We start from the raw sequence: 13,458 nt of genomic DNA on the forward strand, positions 1-13,458 counted from the left end.
TTGTCTATCTAGGACGGGTTCTGGTTTTGATTGAGCTTGCAGTCATGGGTGGAGTCGGTTCCTTTTCATACTTTGCTGAAGTGTCTTCTCCGTGCACGTTCCAACAATCTACCTGCTTTAAAGGAAGTAAGACTGCAAAAAGCAATTTTATGTTAAGGGATGGGAGGAATGTGTTTGAATGTGTGCAGGGGAGGAAGAAGAGGGACAGGTATGTATTTACTCAAGTAACCCCTGTCATACAAATCATACCCTGAGCTTGTATGAACAGCATGACTTGTTGAGCCTCCTCAGATTTTGCGTCTTCTCCAGTTCTAGAGCAACTGAGTGATGCATATAGTGACTTGCCTCAAACAAACATGCACACCATGCACACAGATTCCTTTCCTCCCCCTTCTTTTTTTGGCCAAGATAAACAGTGCATGTCAATTGGGTGAAACAACCTGAGTTCAGGGGAAAAACGAAAAAAAAAAAAATCAGACCATAACGAACTCTCCAGTAATCACAAAAATGGGAGAAGGATGGATTTGAGGACCTGGGGGCAGGGCTTTTAGATTTGTTGCTTGCTGTATTGGTGTGCATATAAATGTACACTAAAATAATTCAAATTGTTCCTCCTTCCTCTAATAATGGTCCCTCTCTTTGCCATCACTAGACCATATCTGGGCAAACACTAATCAGATCAAAGCTAATGGCTAGTTACAGTGGCTCTGATTCACCACTTTAACAAAATGGAAGCATGTGCTTTGATGACTTGACTAATAAGGGGTAAGATGACTATAGGGAAAAAAAACCAAAGAGGAAGTTGTTAATATCCTAAGGAATAATGACCAAATAAATGCTTTGTTGTCAAGGTGTTGTGTTCTAGGACCTCTGTTTTCCTTGGTGGCAGCTGGACTCCTTACACAGTGACTTGATATGCAGAATGTTGGAGAAAGAAACAAAGGGTCTGGGAATCAGTGGGCGCACCTACATGTGCACATTTACTGTGCAGTAACTGAAATTACTGTGCAGTATGGGCATGCGTCTACATATGCATGCCCATAGTGAACAGTAAATATGGTGACTTGTGTTAACTTGAGTGTAAATTTGATACCTGCACCATGTAGGTATCAAATTTACACCCGGTTATTTACTATGCAGTAACACACATGTAGATGCCTTACTGCACAGTAATGCTGTGTGTGTGCATTGACTTGGGACTAACTTTAGTCCCAAGTCAATGCACACACAGCGTTAATTCACTTTAATGCTTGCATGTGTAGATGCCTGCCTAGTCCCATTTACTGTGCAGTAAATTTAAGCTGGTGTAAATGCACGTGTAGACACGCCCAGTGTGTGCCAGACAGAGAGATAAGGAACTTGCAGAAGAGGAGGGAAGGGGACTGACAAAGACATAAGGATGCACAGGGACAAGAACTGCTATGGTAAGAGGCAGATTGATACAGTCCTGGGAGAGTAGTTATGATTTCTTTTCGTATTTTAGCTATGTTCTCTGAAACATCACATTGGCCCTCTAGCTAGTCTCAGGCTGGTCTCGGGCTACAAGGGTGAACACTAACTCAGCCACAGGGGTGGAATGATTTTGAATAGGGAAGAACTTGAATATTTTAGCAAGTCTTCACAGTGTATGGCTTGTGCAGTATGTGGATTGGGGGCTGTACACTGGTGTCACATGAGGCTTCTGGCTGTGCTGAAGTTGGATAGCCCTGGTTTAAACTCTCACCATAGTTGAACAGAAGCTGCTTGAGGACACACAGCCATTGCAGTCATCAAAGGAGTCACTTTTCAGGAAAGTGACCACCCTCAGTGATTTGAATTAAACACTTCTTTTTGAAATGCCCTCTATAGTCACCATCATCGTCATCACATGTGGTTTCCATGCAGTGAACTGTGTCCTGTCCTTAAGTTTACTGATGTAAATCTGGGCAACTCTATTGATGTGTATTGAGGTATTCCAGATTTATACCATTGTAAATGAAAGGAGAATTTGGCTTGGTGTGATGTACAAAGCAGAAGTAGGACTGGGGGGCACTCATTTCCTTTCACCCTGCGGTTGGTGCTGTCATAAAGTCTCTAGAAATGTCACTTTCTGTCTCAGAATTAGGCAGATTCAGTGACATGCCTCACTTTGTCCAGACCAGTTTTCTTGTCCAGCTAAGTAGGAGAGTCTCATATGCATTTAAAGCTTCCCAGCTCCCAGGAGGAAAATGCCAAACTTGTCAGAGAAAACAAACAGTGGCTTTCCTAGCCTGTGTGTGTTCTGATTAACGAATCTATTAGGCTATAAAACCTGGGACCCCCTTTCCCAGAAAAAGAGCATACATTAGGAAGCTGTTGACAGTTTCTAAGTCTGGCCTCTTGCACAATGCTGGAGACCTATCAGCAGCTCTGAGGAAGGCAACCAGGGCCTGTTTGTTCTAGGAGGTCTCAGAGAAGTATTTGACACTCAGTAAATGCCAGATGCACTGCCGTTTTAATCTGTAATGTGGGAGGCCAGGGGAGGAAAGAGGAGGAGGTCACGATGCAGCTGAGTTCTTTAGTTCTCTTGGTACAATCATTATAGTTTAGAGACATGCTACCTCAGGCTATGGTTTTTGCCAGCTCTTGCAAGGTGAGCAGGGTACAGCCTAGTACTCTGTACCTAGATGGGAGAATTCTATGAAAAACCCTGGAGCTATGGGAAGCAGCGGTGGATGCACTTTCTTCCAAGTTAGGAGTGAAAAAATTGCCCATTGTGGATTAAATGTGCATTCTACTGATGTAGATGCTGGCTTCTAAATGAGATCTAAAACCATGGTCCTGACCATTTTACAAGACAAGTGTTAACTATGTCCACCAAAATTCAGACTGGGCAATTTTGTTTCTCTGTGTGCTCTTACTTTTTGGCTTGGATGCAGTTTTCTTCTTTTTCATAGTTACATTTCATGAAAATTAATCCTGCTTTTCTGCTTGAAATTTTTTTGAAAAAAAAAATCAACATTCTCATTAAACATTTCAATTAAATTTTAAATCTTTAATGAAAAAAATCCCCAAGCTAAAACAGAGGAATAAACCCAAGAGATTTCAGTCAGCTGGTTTTTCACTGCATTTCTCTTGCAGCCTACTGCAGTCATAATTACAACTGTCTCCCTACAGTTGAATTACCAAATCCATTAAAACAATGGCCCCATCTTTTACATTTTCATTTCATTTTCATCTTTTAAATTAATCACCTTTTTTATATAACATATGACAGTAAATATTACAGGATAGAGCACAATGTCGGCAGACTCTGGTCCACACACAACATAGATCAGTAGTCAAACTCATTTGGCTTTGTGGGTCAGATCTGGACCCACCTCTGGCTATGGGGCAAGAGTCTACAGCATTAACCTCTGTGGTTTCCTGAGCTTCTATGTTGGCTCAGGCAGCCACAAGCCTTAATGTGGTGTTGCTCACTCTGCTGCCACTAAAACAAGTTCCCAGTGGGGAACTGTAGCATGGATGTCAGTGGCAGGATGAGGGATGGCAGCCTTAATTCACACTACTGTGTTGGCTCAGGAAGCCTTAGGGGTTCCACCACTGTTGCTTGCCCTGAAGGCCAGATGACACAGCTCTGCAGGCCAGGTCTGTCCTCTGTACTGTGCGTTTGACACCACTCGATCAATAGATCAAGTGATTTCCTTAGTGGGCTAAATCAAAGTTCCCCATTTGAATTATGCCAAACATGCAGGAATTCATATCCAAAGCTGGTGGCCGAATCCATTTATAACCTTTGCAAAAATTTCTTTCATTCCTATGCTCTAGAAATTTGGTATGGTGCAGGTGTCTCTGGCTCATGGTCTAGGCTTTTTGGAACAGGTGGTTTTTACTCTCCTTGATACAGGGCATGTCATTCAGACCAGGTCCTGAGAGACCTCAAAGCCCAAAAATTGAAATACGGTATAGCACATTTTAATTTGCTGGATGAGATCTGTCTCTCTCAGACATAAGGCTTGTTGTGAATCACAGTGGGACACTGTCTTAGATGCCCAGTGAAATGCTGCTGACAGTGTCTCGGAGTAACGTTAATCCAACATCTGATTGGTCACAGTTCCTCATGTTACAGCTCAGCTCTGTAGCAGAGAAGGCCCATTACTGTGGGAATGAAAGACCTCGTGCTGTAGGGACACAGTTAGGGCATTAGGAGGAAGAAAATCTATCCTATTCCCATCACCTCCTGAAGGATGTGTATCTGAATGACGCACATTCACTCAGATGCCTTTGGTGGGGGGGTTGTGGAGGGAGGGAGGAAGGAATGGATTGATCCTGAGGGACCTCTATTTGGCTTCATGGGGTCATGGTGCCCTAAGTTTCCATTTCGAGTTATAAAAATTGAAGGAGTCAGTAGCACACTATGCTGGATGCTGCATTTGTCATCTTTCTGTCTGTGACTCAGGAAGACTTTTGAGGATAGTTTAGATATACTATGGATTATGGAGGGCTTCTTGGTGGCTTTTCTCAGCATCCTAAAGTAAAGGACAGGGGAGAGGGAGCAGGCAGAAGGATCCCTTTAAGGAAATTCTAATGATGGAACTATATAGCATGACTCAAAGGATTTGTCCATGATACCTCTAGTTCAATGAATTATAGCAAAATGGGTGAGAGAAAGATAAGTGATTCTAAACCTTACCTATGGTCTCACCTTTTTCCAGACAATTTAGTCAGGCTGCAGTTGTTTCCTGCTGTGTACTTCCGTTGGCTGCATCCCCACAAGCAGGGGTGTGAAGTTGCTGCAGGGAAAAAAAACCAGCAGCACAAATTTGTGCATGTGGGATGAGTACAGGGAAAAATGGAGGCCTTCTGGGGCTCCAACATTGGTGGTCTGGGCATACGGAGCCTGGCCAGCAGCTAGAGCATAGCTCTGGCTGGCCAGGCTCTGGTTTTGGGCTGTGTACTCTGCTACTACATGTGTCATCTGCTTTTTTTGGCGCAGGTTTTTTTGACACTGGACTTTCCTTGGGTAAAACAAAAAACGCTATGCTGCTAATGGGTCTGTGGTGCCACAAGCTGCATGTACACCCTTGTCTGGACCTTCATTCAGTCTGGTTTACATTGGCTCAGGAGTTGGGGCTTTGGTTTCAAGAGATTCCAGAGATTTGTTCTTTGCTACTTCTAATAGAATAGGTAGGATTTCTGTGACTGCATTTGAGAAAAAGAAGTGCAGTGGTGAGTCTTTTGAGAAGTGCAGTGGCAACCAAAAAAGCCAATGAAATGTTGGGCATAGTATTAACAGGGGAACTGAAAGCAAAACAGAGAACATAATGTCATTACACAAATCCAGGGGGTGCCCACATCTTGAATACTAGATAAGATCTGGTTCCCACATCTCAAAAAGGACGTAGTAGAATTAGGAAAGGTACAGAGAAGGGCAACCAAAATGATCAGGGGCATGGAGCAGTTGCTAGACCAGGAGATACTAAAAGGCTAAGACTCTTCAGTTTGGAAAGGAGAAGGCTGAGGTGGAATATGAGAGAGGTCTATAAAATTATGAAGGGTATAGACTGAGTGAACAGGGAACTGTTGTTCACCAAGTCCCAGAATACTGGAACTAGGGGACACATGGTGAAATTAGTGCGTGACGGGTTTAACATTAACAAGAGAAAGTACTTTTTTAAAGTAACACATAGTTGTGGAATTTCTTGCCACAGGAGGTAGTAGAGGCAGATAGCACAGCCAGGTCCAATAAGGGACTGAGTAAATTGGATGATGCATCCATTAATGGCTATTGGATAGAATGACTGTACATGTTTCCTCTGGCATCTTTAAACCAATGATAGTGGATGCCAGGGAATTGAATAGGGAATAGGGAATAGATCATTCTAGATATACCTGGTTCAGTGCTCTGAGTCAGTCTTCAGTTAGAGACAGGGTACTGGACCATTGGGTTAACTCAGTATAGCACTTCTTGGGCACATCTACACATGCATATTAATGTGCAGCAATAAACTCTGGTGCAGCTTGTGTCTGAATTTATTGCTCCTGGGCACCATGTTTACATGAGTGCCTAGGACTGTGGCACATTGAGCCAGGTTGGAGCAGCCCTAGCTGGCAGAGGGCCTGGGGGTTCAGCTTGTCAGCCTGGGGCTGCTCCAACCTGGCTCAGAGTGCTGCAGAGGAGCTGGCTGGGGCATGAGGGTGCTTCAGTGTGGGGCTAGCTGGCAGGCAGCCCCTGCACTGAAGTGCCCTTATATCTCAGCCAGCCAGGTTATTGTCTATATAGGCAGTCCTCAACTTATGGTGTTTCTATTACATCGATTCACACTTGCGGCACTTCACCATTTACACCCCTGTCATTACTTACGGCGCTGGATCCTCGTACTTACAGCAGGCAACGAAGTAAGCTCAGGCAGCGGCTCTTCCCTGAGGCCGTGTGCTTCCGGAGGCAAGATGGGGCTGGGGGCTGGGGCCTGGCGCCAGGGAACTGCTCCGCTTCCCGGCCCCAATGACATGTGCCTCCTCACTGCTAGAGGTATGGCGAGGTGGGGCTGGCGTGGGCTCCACTATCTCCAAGGAACTGCTCTGCACCCCTGCATCACCTGTGGGAGCAAGCAGGCACATGGCATCTGGGCTGGGGAGCGAAGCAGTTCCCCGGAGCTGGCAGAGCCCGCGCCAGCCCCAGGCCCAGCCCCCTTCCCTGCCCTTACCTCACCTTGCCTCGAGGAGGAGCCACTGCCTGCCCCGTGTGAGGACTGAGGAGCTTACCTTCAGTAAGTGTCCCATGCCAGCCCCGTTGCTTCCCTTAGTTACTGCATTGGACTTTAGAAAGCTTCATACAGTGTATATCTTTTATCAGTGTATATCATTTATAGTTGATTAAATAGTTGATTTAAATATCTATAAAAAGTTGGCTATCAGGCCCTTGGTCAGGAACATAACCCCTTATTATAACATTATTTCTATGGGAAAATCAGATTCAACTTACACTGTTTTAACTTACAGCACCTTTTCCAGGAACATAACCCACAGTAAGTGTGAAGACTGCCTGTACATGCATTGCTGTGCATGAAAAAACTCTGCAGCAAGACAGTGCTTGTATTTACTGGAATATGTTGCTGGAATATGTTGAGTCCAGTACCAGCAATCAAGAAATAGCCCATTCCAAGTAAATTGGATGGACCCTAAAATAAGCAGGTGGAAAAGAAAAGACCACCACTGCTAAGAATGCAGGAAGATGATTATCATGGATAATTCTGCACTGGAAGAGCACACATTATAGAGGAGCACATATACCAGCATTTTGTTCAGGAGTCTTGGAGGGAAGTGTTTCCATCATAGTGTCATACTGAGGATACAAAACACTACACAGAATGCACTCTAAAAAAATCACAGGATTTTGGAGGCTGACTTTGATAGTCCAATTTGTGTTAGGTCTGCTGCTGAAAAACAGGCCGTCTCTTTCTGTGAAACCGGTAACTGTTGGACGGACTCCTGTAACTTACTTGGGCATTACAGAAGAATGTAGTGTTAGAGAAAGGGAGTGGGGATATTTCTCTAAAGGGCATCCCAAGATTGTGACTTTAAAAGAAATAGAAGAAGTGAGAGGGATAGCTACATTCATGCACAGAGATCATTAAACCCCTTTAAGGATACTAAACCCCTTTAAGGACAAAAATGGAGTAAAGGGTAATTAAAAATATATTTTTAGAAAAATGAATGAACTAAATACAGGTATATGGGTCTGAGTGCTTAACTGTGAAATTCAAAGTACTTTTAGACTGGCAAAAATGAATGGATATTACAGGATAGAAGGTGAGATCGCATTAAAAGCCACAGTTTTAAGCATGTAAGTCAATCCATTGCTTTGCAGCGAAAGAAAAAAGCACGTACTTAACATTAAACGTCTGTAAAGCTTATTGCTGAATTGGAGTTCAACAAAGTAATTGGTGGAGTAGTGTCTAAATCAGGCAGTCAAGAAAGCTATTTGACTAGATGGAACATGGGTATACAGTGAATTTGTGCTGTATTACATTCCTTGAAATTGTCTGCATAATCTTGTATGGTTCATGTGAAAATTAGGCTATGAAATATCAGTCATTTGCTAGTGCTATCTTCTACCACTGGTGGAGTATGTGGAAAAATCATTCCTAGCCACATTTAGTTTTTGTGAGACTACTGTACCGTTTGCTATTATAGTAAGACTGATTTTAAGTGTTTATCAACTATGGACCTGAGTGATCTATCAGAAGATGAGCATACAAAGCCTGGGCCCTGATGTTTTATCCAACTGTGAGCTGTAACACTAGGGTGGGGAATTAAAATGAATATACCAAACTCAATATGAAAGAAGTCAGTGTTTTATATTTTGCACTCACTAAATTAGTGATTCTCAACCAAGGTGCTGGGGCACTTTAGAGTGCCACCAGATCCTTTGAAGGATGGTGGGAGGAGATAAGCAGATAAAATACAGTCTTAGGCTCATCCCTGCTTGGGTGATCCCCCACCCCCACTGTCCCACCTATCTGCAAGGAGTTAAGTACTGCAATATATCAATTAGTTTTGAAACTGGGTGCCACTCAATTCACAACAGTTGTGGGGGGGTGGCTCAGGTCCAGTGAAGGGTGCCTCAAGTTAAAAAAGATTGAGAATCACTGAACTGGATACTCTTTCAGGCATTTTCTAATGTCGTGGTGATACTGTTTAGCAAGTCAGAGGAAATGGATATGAGAAGCAGTAGCATTCATAGGACAAAGTATAGGACTGTGAATCAAGAGATCTGGTTTGTCTTCTTGATTCTGTCACTGAACTGCTGTGCTCTCTTCTGTGTCCTCTTTGGCATTTTGCCGGTTTTGTCTCTTGGAATGATAAGCTCTTTGGACACAGGCTTAAGGACTGTACAGTACAGCCTGCCTACTAGCACAATGGGGCTGCAGTTTCAGCTGGGGTCTTTAGGTGCTACCAAAAGACAAATAATAAATAAAACACTGACAAAAACCTTGGCTCTTTGTGAAATCAAATACAGTAAAACCTCCCAAGTGGCCACATCTACTAGACCAAGTAAACGGTCACCTAATCAAAGTTATGGAAACCCCATCCCTTGGGACCTTTAAAACTAGCATACAAAGTGCTAGCAGTCATTGTAGAGGAGAATAATCCTACAGTGGCAGGAGGACCTAATAGAAGAGTTTATTATCCTGGGCTGGCTGTCCAGTACATTTTGCTAGCAGTAAGAAAAAAGCAAAGCACGTAATAGACCTCTTCTGGTTCTGACTTCTGTTATTTTTTGAATCACTCGATGAATTCTCACATGCAAAAACAAAGTATTTTAAGTAGTTTTATGTCACCAGTGAAAACAAAAATATTTTCTAAACCTGTTGCTGAACTGTTAATCTTCTTCATTCTTATTATTCTGGGCCAAATCCCAAAATCCTTTGCTCAGTGTTTACTCAAGGTTTTGCTCTAGCAAATTTCCCATTGATTTACATGTGGGTAGAAGGGGGACTGTATGGAATTATGAATAAATATTTGTATTGTGATAATAACCAAAAGCCCCAATTGGGTATGATGTCTTATTGTGATAGGTGCTGTATACAAAAATATTTACATAAAAGAATTACATGATAAATAGAGCCTTATCAGAGGAAATGTAACTCTTAACTCACCAGAATAGAAAATGAACTGAATGTGTAAGAACAATCAAGCAGAAAAAGTCTAAGAAAGTCCTGACTAGCCTTATTCTCAAATACTTTGGTTACAGCCAATAGGGGGTTTGGGTGCCCAGTTTGCATAAATTCATGGGAAAAGATTGATTAATTAGCTCTGGTGTATGTGAATGGATTGCCCAAGTACCCTTTTTGGCTTTGAAAATTTCATCTTTAGTAGGTGGGAAAAATAGAAGGCGCCTCTGATTTTTTTAAGTGGTTTAAGATTGAAATTAGACACAATAATCTGTCATTTGGGTCAAGGGCTATTAAAAAAAGGGTGCCACAGCCTTACTTCAGGTAAGTCAGTCAGTAGAATTAAGAGCAATTACACTAGCTGAAGAACTGGCCCAATTAGGACTTAAAATCAGAAATATGTATTTGCTACCAAGCACAGATTCACAGTAGGATTATCTTCAGAGTTTGGATCTCAGGTTTGCTTTGGACCTCTCATTTGCCACCCCATTCCAGTTTCCTCCCCACATCTTCTCATACCCTTTTACTTGGTTACTCCAGTCCTTAAACATTCCCCTCCTTTAGTCACCCAGTTGCAGCACTTTGTGGAACCACAAAAAAGTTGCATCTGAACTGTTTGCCAGCTCTTGTGTGGTGTTCTTTTTCACCCAGAGACCTGAGTAAAATCCTGTCTAGGTTATGACCAAACTGTACTTGTTTGTCTTACCCATATTATAAAGAATCATTGCACAGTACATATAGAAAAAAGCAGCTGTGGTTTTTAGAAACCTCACTGGCCAGACTTTGGTTTGGTAGCAGACTTGGATCTTGTAATATTCAGATTCTCACGTTTCCATATTGTTGAGAAATCTGACTAAATTGTGCCAGTTGGTTTTTATTTCAATTACCCATATAAAAACATGTCACAATCCATCATGACTATCAGAGTGAACTGAGTAAGGACCCAATCTAGCAACACTTCCAAGCATGGAATCTATGGTGAAGTCGGTGGGAGTATCACACACAGGCATGTCTACACATGTGCTTTACTGTGGAATAGACTAATTAGCTAAGGAGTAAAGCATCACCATCTACACATGTAATGGTATTAAGCTGCAGTAAACTAATTTATGATGACATAAAATAGTACTATTGGGGGTAGTACTTATGCTGGGTTAACTTAATGAAATTCAACACATGTGTAGATGCTGATAGTGGGTGTAAATTGTGCCTGGTCAAGCCAACCAGCCAGGGGCCAGACTCCTGCCTGTCACCTAGCCACACAGCTCTACACTTTTGGTACCCTCTTGCCCCAGCCAGCCCCTCCACTGCCTACCGCTGCCAGCTGGAGCCCGGGGCTGACCCTCCCCACCACCCCAAACGCCCCTGCCAGCCTGGGCCTGCTCTGCCCTGGCTCAAATTGCTGCTGTCCTGAGGGGAATGTGTAGATGCTGTACCTGGGAGTAGTTTACTCCAGCTCAAACTCCTCTAGAGTTTATTGCTTTGCATTAATTTTACATGTAGACACACCCAGTGGGTGCTTGTACAGTTAGGTTTTAAAGGCCAATGAGTTGACTAGGAGGGGGCATAAAAATCGCAACTGAATTGCATTGCCTGAACTGTTCGTGGGAGTCATGACTCAGAACTGTGTAAGGGAGTCATGAACATCAAATGTTTGTGCTGTGAATCGGAGCTGGAGTATAGTGTGAGAGTCCAGAATTAGAGCAGTAGATCACAGCTATGAACAGAGTAAATACAAATTGAAGAAGCTTACCTGGAATCAGCATGCAAGGTGTAATTGTTTCTCTCCCGAGCCCTTTTCTTAATTCATCCCTTCAGCAGAGCAAGACTCTCATGTGAAACTGGACAACAGGAAAAGAGATGAAGCTTTTGCTGCTCTGTCCTATGGAACTGTCAGGATCATTCTTTAGACCCTTTTTCATTTCTCCTTCCCAGGCACATTGGCTACCACAAAGTTGGAGTACCTTGCTTAAAAACCAAACAGAACAGGGCATCCTGCTTTTCAGACAGTAGAAATCCCTGTAGCAAATTTTTTATCAAGATAGCCCTGCAGGTGGCACAGCAAGCCTTGTGTTTTCAGCAGCAGTAGTCACTCGCTGTCTTTCTTCCCTATAATTTCACATTGCAAAAGCCAGCATGATGGAAGCCGTGAGGTATCAAAAAGCTAACATGATACCTTACCTACCAAAACACAACAGGCTTTCCCAAGCAGCCTCTGAGTTCTTGCTTCAACACAGTGGGCATGCAGACTGGTGCCAAGAAGAAAGTTTTCATTTTGCTATTTGGAGGTGCTAGTGTGGGAATATTCTGGACTCTTTTGTTCCATTTCCACAGGTTGCAGGTAAAGGTGTGGAGGAGTCTGACTGAAGACTCCCGAAGTCAAGCTAACTTTCTAAAGCTTCCCCTGGAGGGATGTCCTTCATGCTAGTTATACGTCCTCTGAGTCTTTATAATTGACAGCCCACTCCTAGCATAGCAGTCTTTTTGAAGACTTCTATAGCCAAATGGACTGTACTTGGGAATTTGAAGATTGTGAAAACAAGGGGAGGTGCATTGGAAAGAACTTTCTGTTTAACTTCATGAATATTTGCATGTTTAGCCCTGGCTCTGATACTGATTTCCTCCTATGGCCTTGGACAAATCACTTAAAACTTCTTAATCACTCACTTAGTTTCCCAATCTGTAAAACAGAGAGAACACTCACCATCATAGTAATTACCAAACTTACAAGATTTTTATCTCGAGTATTAATTAATGCTTATAAAGTGCTCTGAAGTGCATTCATTAGGATTATAGGACTGTTATTAATGTTGTTGCTATAGTTTTGAGGTCCCAAGTGAAATTAAACCAGGAATTATGCCGTTTTTCTAATGAGATATAAAATTACTTGTGGTCGTTGTGGTTAAGCTGTGTTTTAAAGCTTTTTTTTCTTTTTTTCCCCCAGTACCACACCAGCATATAGTAGTAGGAACATTCTAGTGAATCCAGCCCGAGTGTGTGTGGTAAACTGAGCTCTTTTGGACATATATGGTGCAATTCTGACTTTAACAAATGGGTATGCTATTCATACGTATGTAATAGGGCTGTGTGAAACAGGCATGATTCGGATTTGGCCTGAATCGGGGACAGTGGTTCAATTCATTGATTTGAATCACTGTCCCTGATTCAATTTGGCCGAACCTGATGATTCGATGCTGATTCAAAAAATCAGCGATTCGGCCACAGACCGCTTTAAATGTGGTTTTGGGGTTTTTTTACATACCTCGAGGTACCAGGCATGGCTCGTGAATGCTGCAATGCTGGGGCAGATGGAGCGTCCCACAGGAGGGCAAGGGGCCCCCTGCATGCTTGGGGGTGAACCCAGAAGTGAACTGGAAGTCCACTGGGAAGCATGCGGAGGGGCCCCCTGAGCCCCCCTGGCTCGGCGATCAGCCACAGAGGGACCCCAGGTGTCCCCTCCCAGACCCAAGAGGCACCAGTCACTGAGCTGGGAGGTAGGGGGCCCCCAGTGCACTCCCCGGCAGACACAGAAGTGGACCAGAAGTGCTTCTGGTCCACTTCTGGGTCTGCTGCCAAGTGCTCTGCAGAGCCCCCTGCACTTCTGTGGGACACTCCAGTGCTAACTTTGTGTGGTACCCTGTGACACCTTTGGAGGATCAAAAGGCACCCCAAGATGCCATGGCACCCTAGTTGAGAATCATTGTCATGAAGTCACAGAAGCATAAGGTAAGTAGGGACCTCAAAGGTAATCTACTGCAACCCTATGGACAAATGTAGGATGTGGTTTTCCTAAATCATTCCAGACTAGTGTTTATTCTTTTCT

This window comes from Alligator sinensis, unplaced genomic scaffold (assembly GCF_000455745.1).
Source record: "Alligator sinensis unplaced genomic scaffold, ASM45574v1 scaffold216_1, whole genome shotgun sequence".
In the NCBI taxonomy this organism is placed as follows: Eukaryota; Metazoa; Chordata; order Crocodylia; family Alligatoridae; genus Alligator; species Alligator sinensis.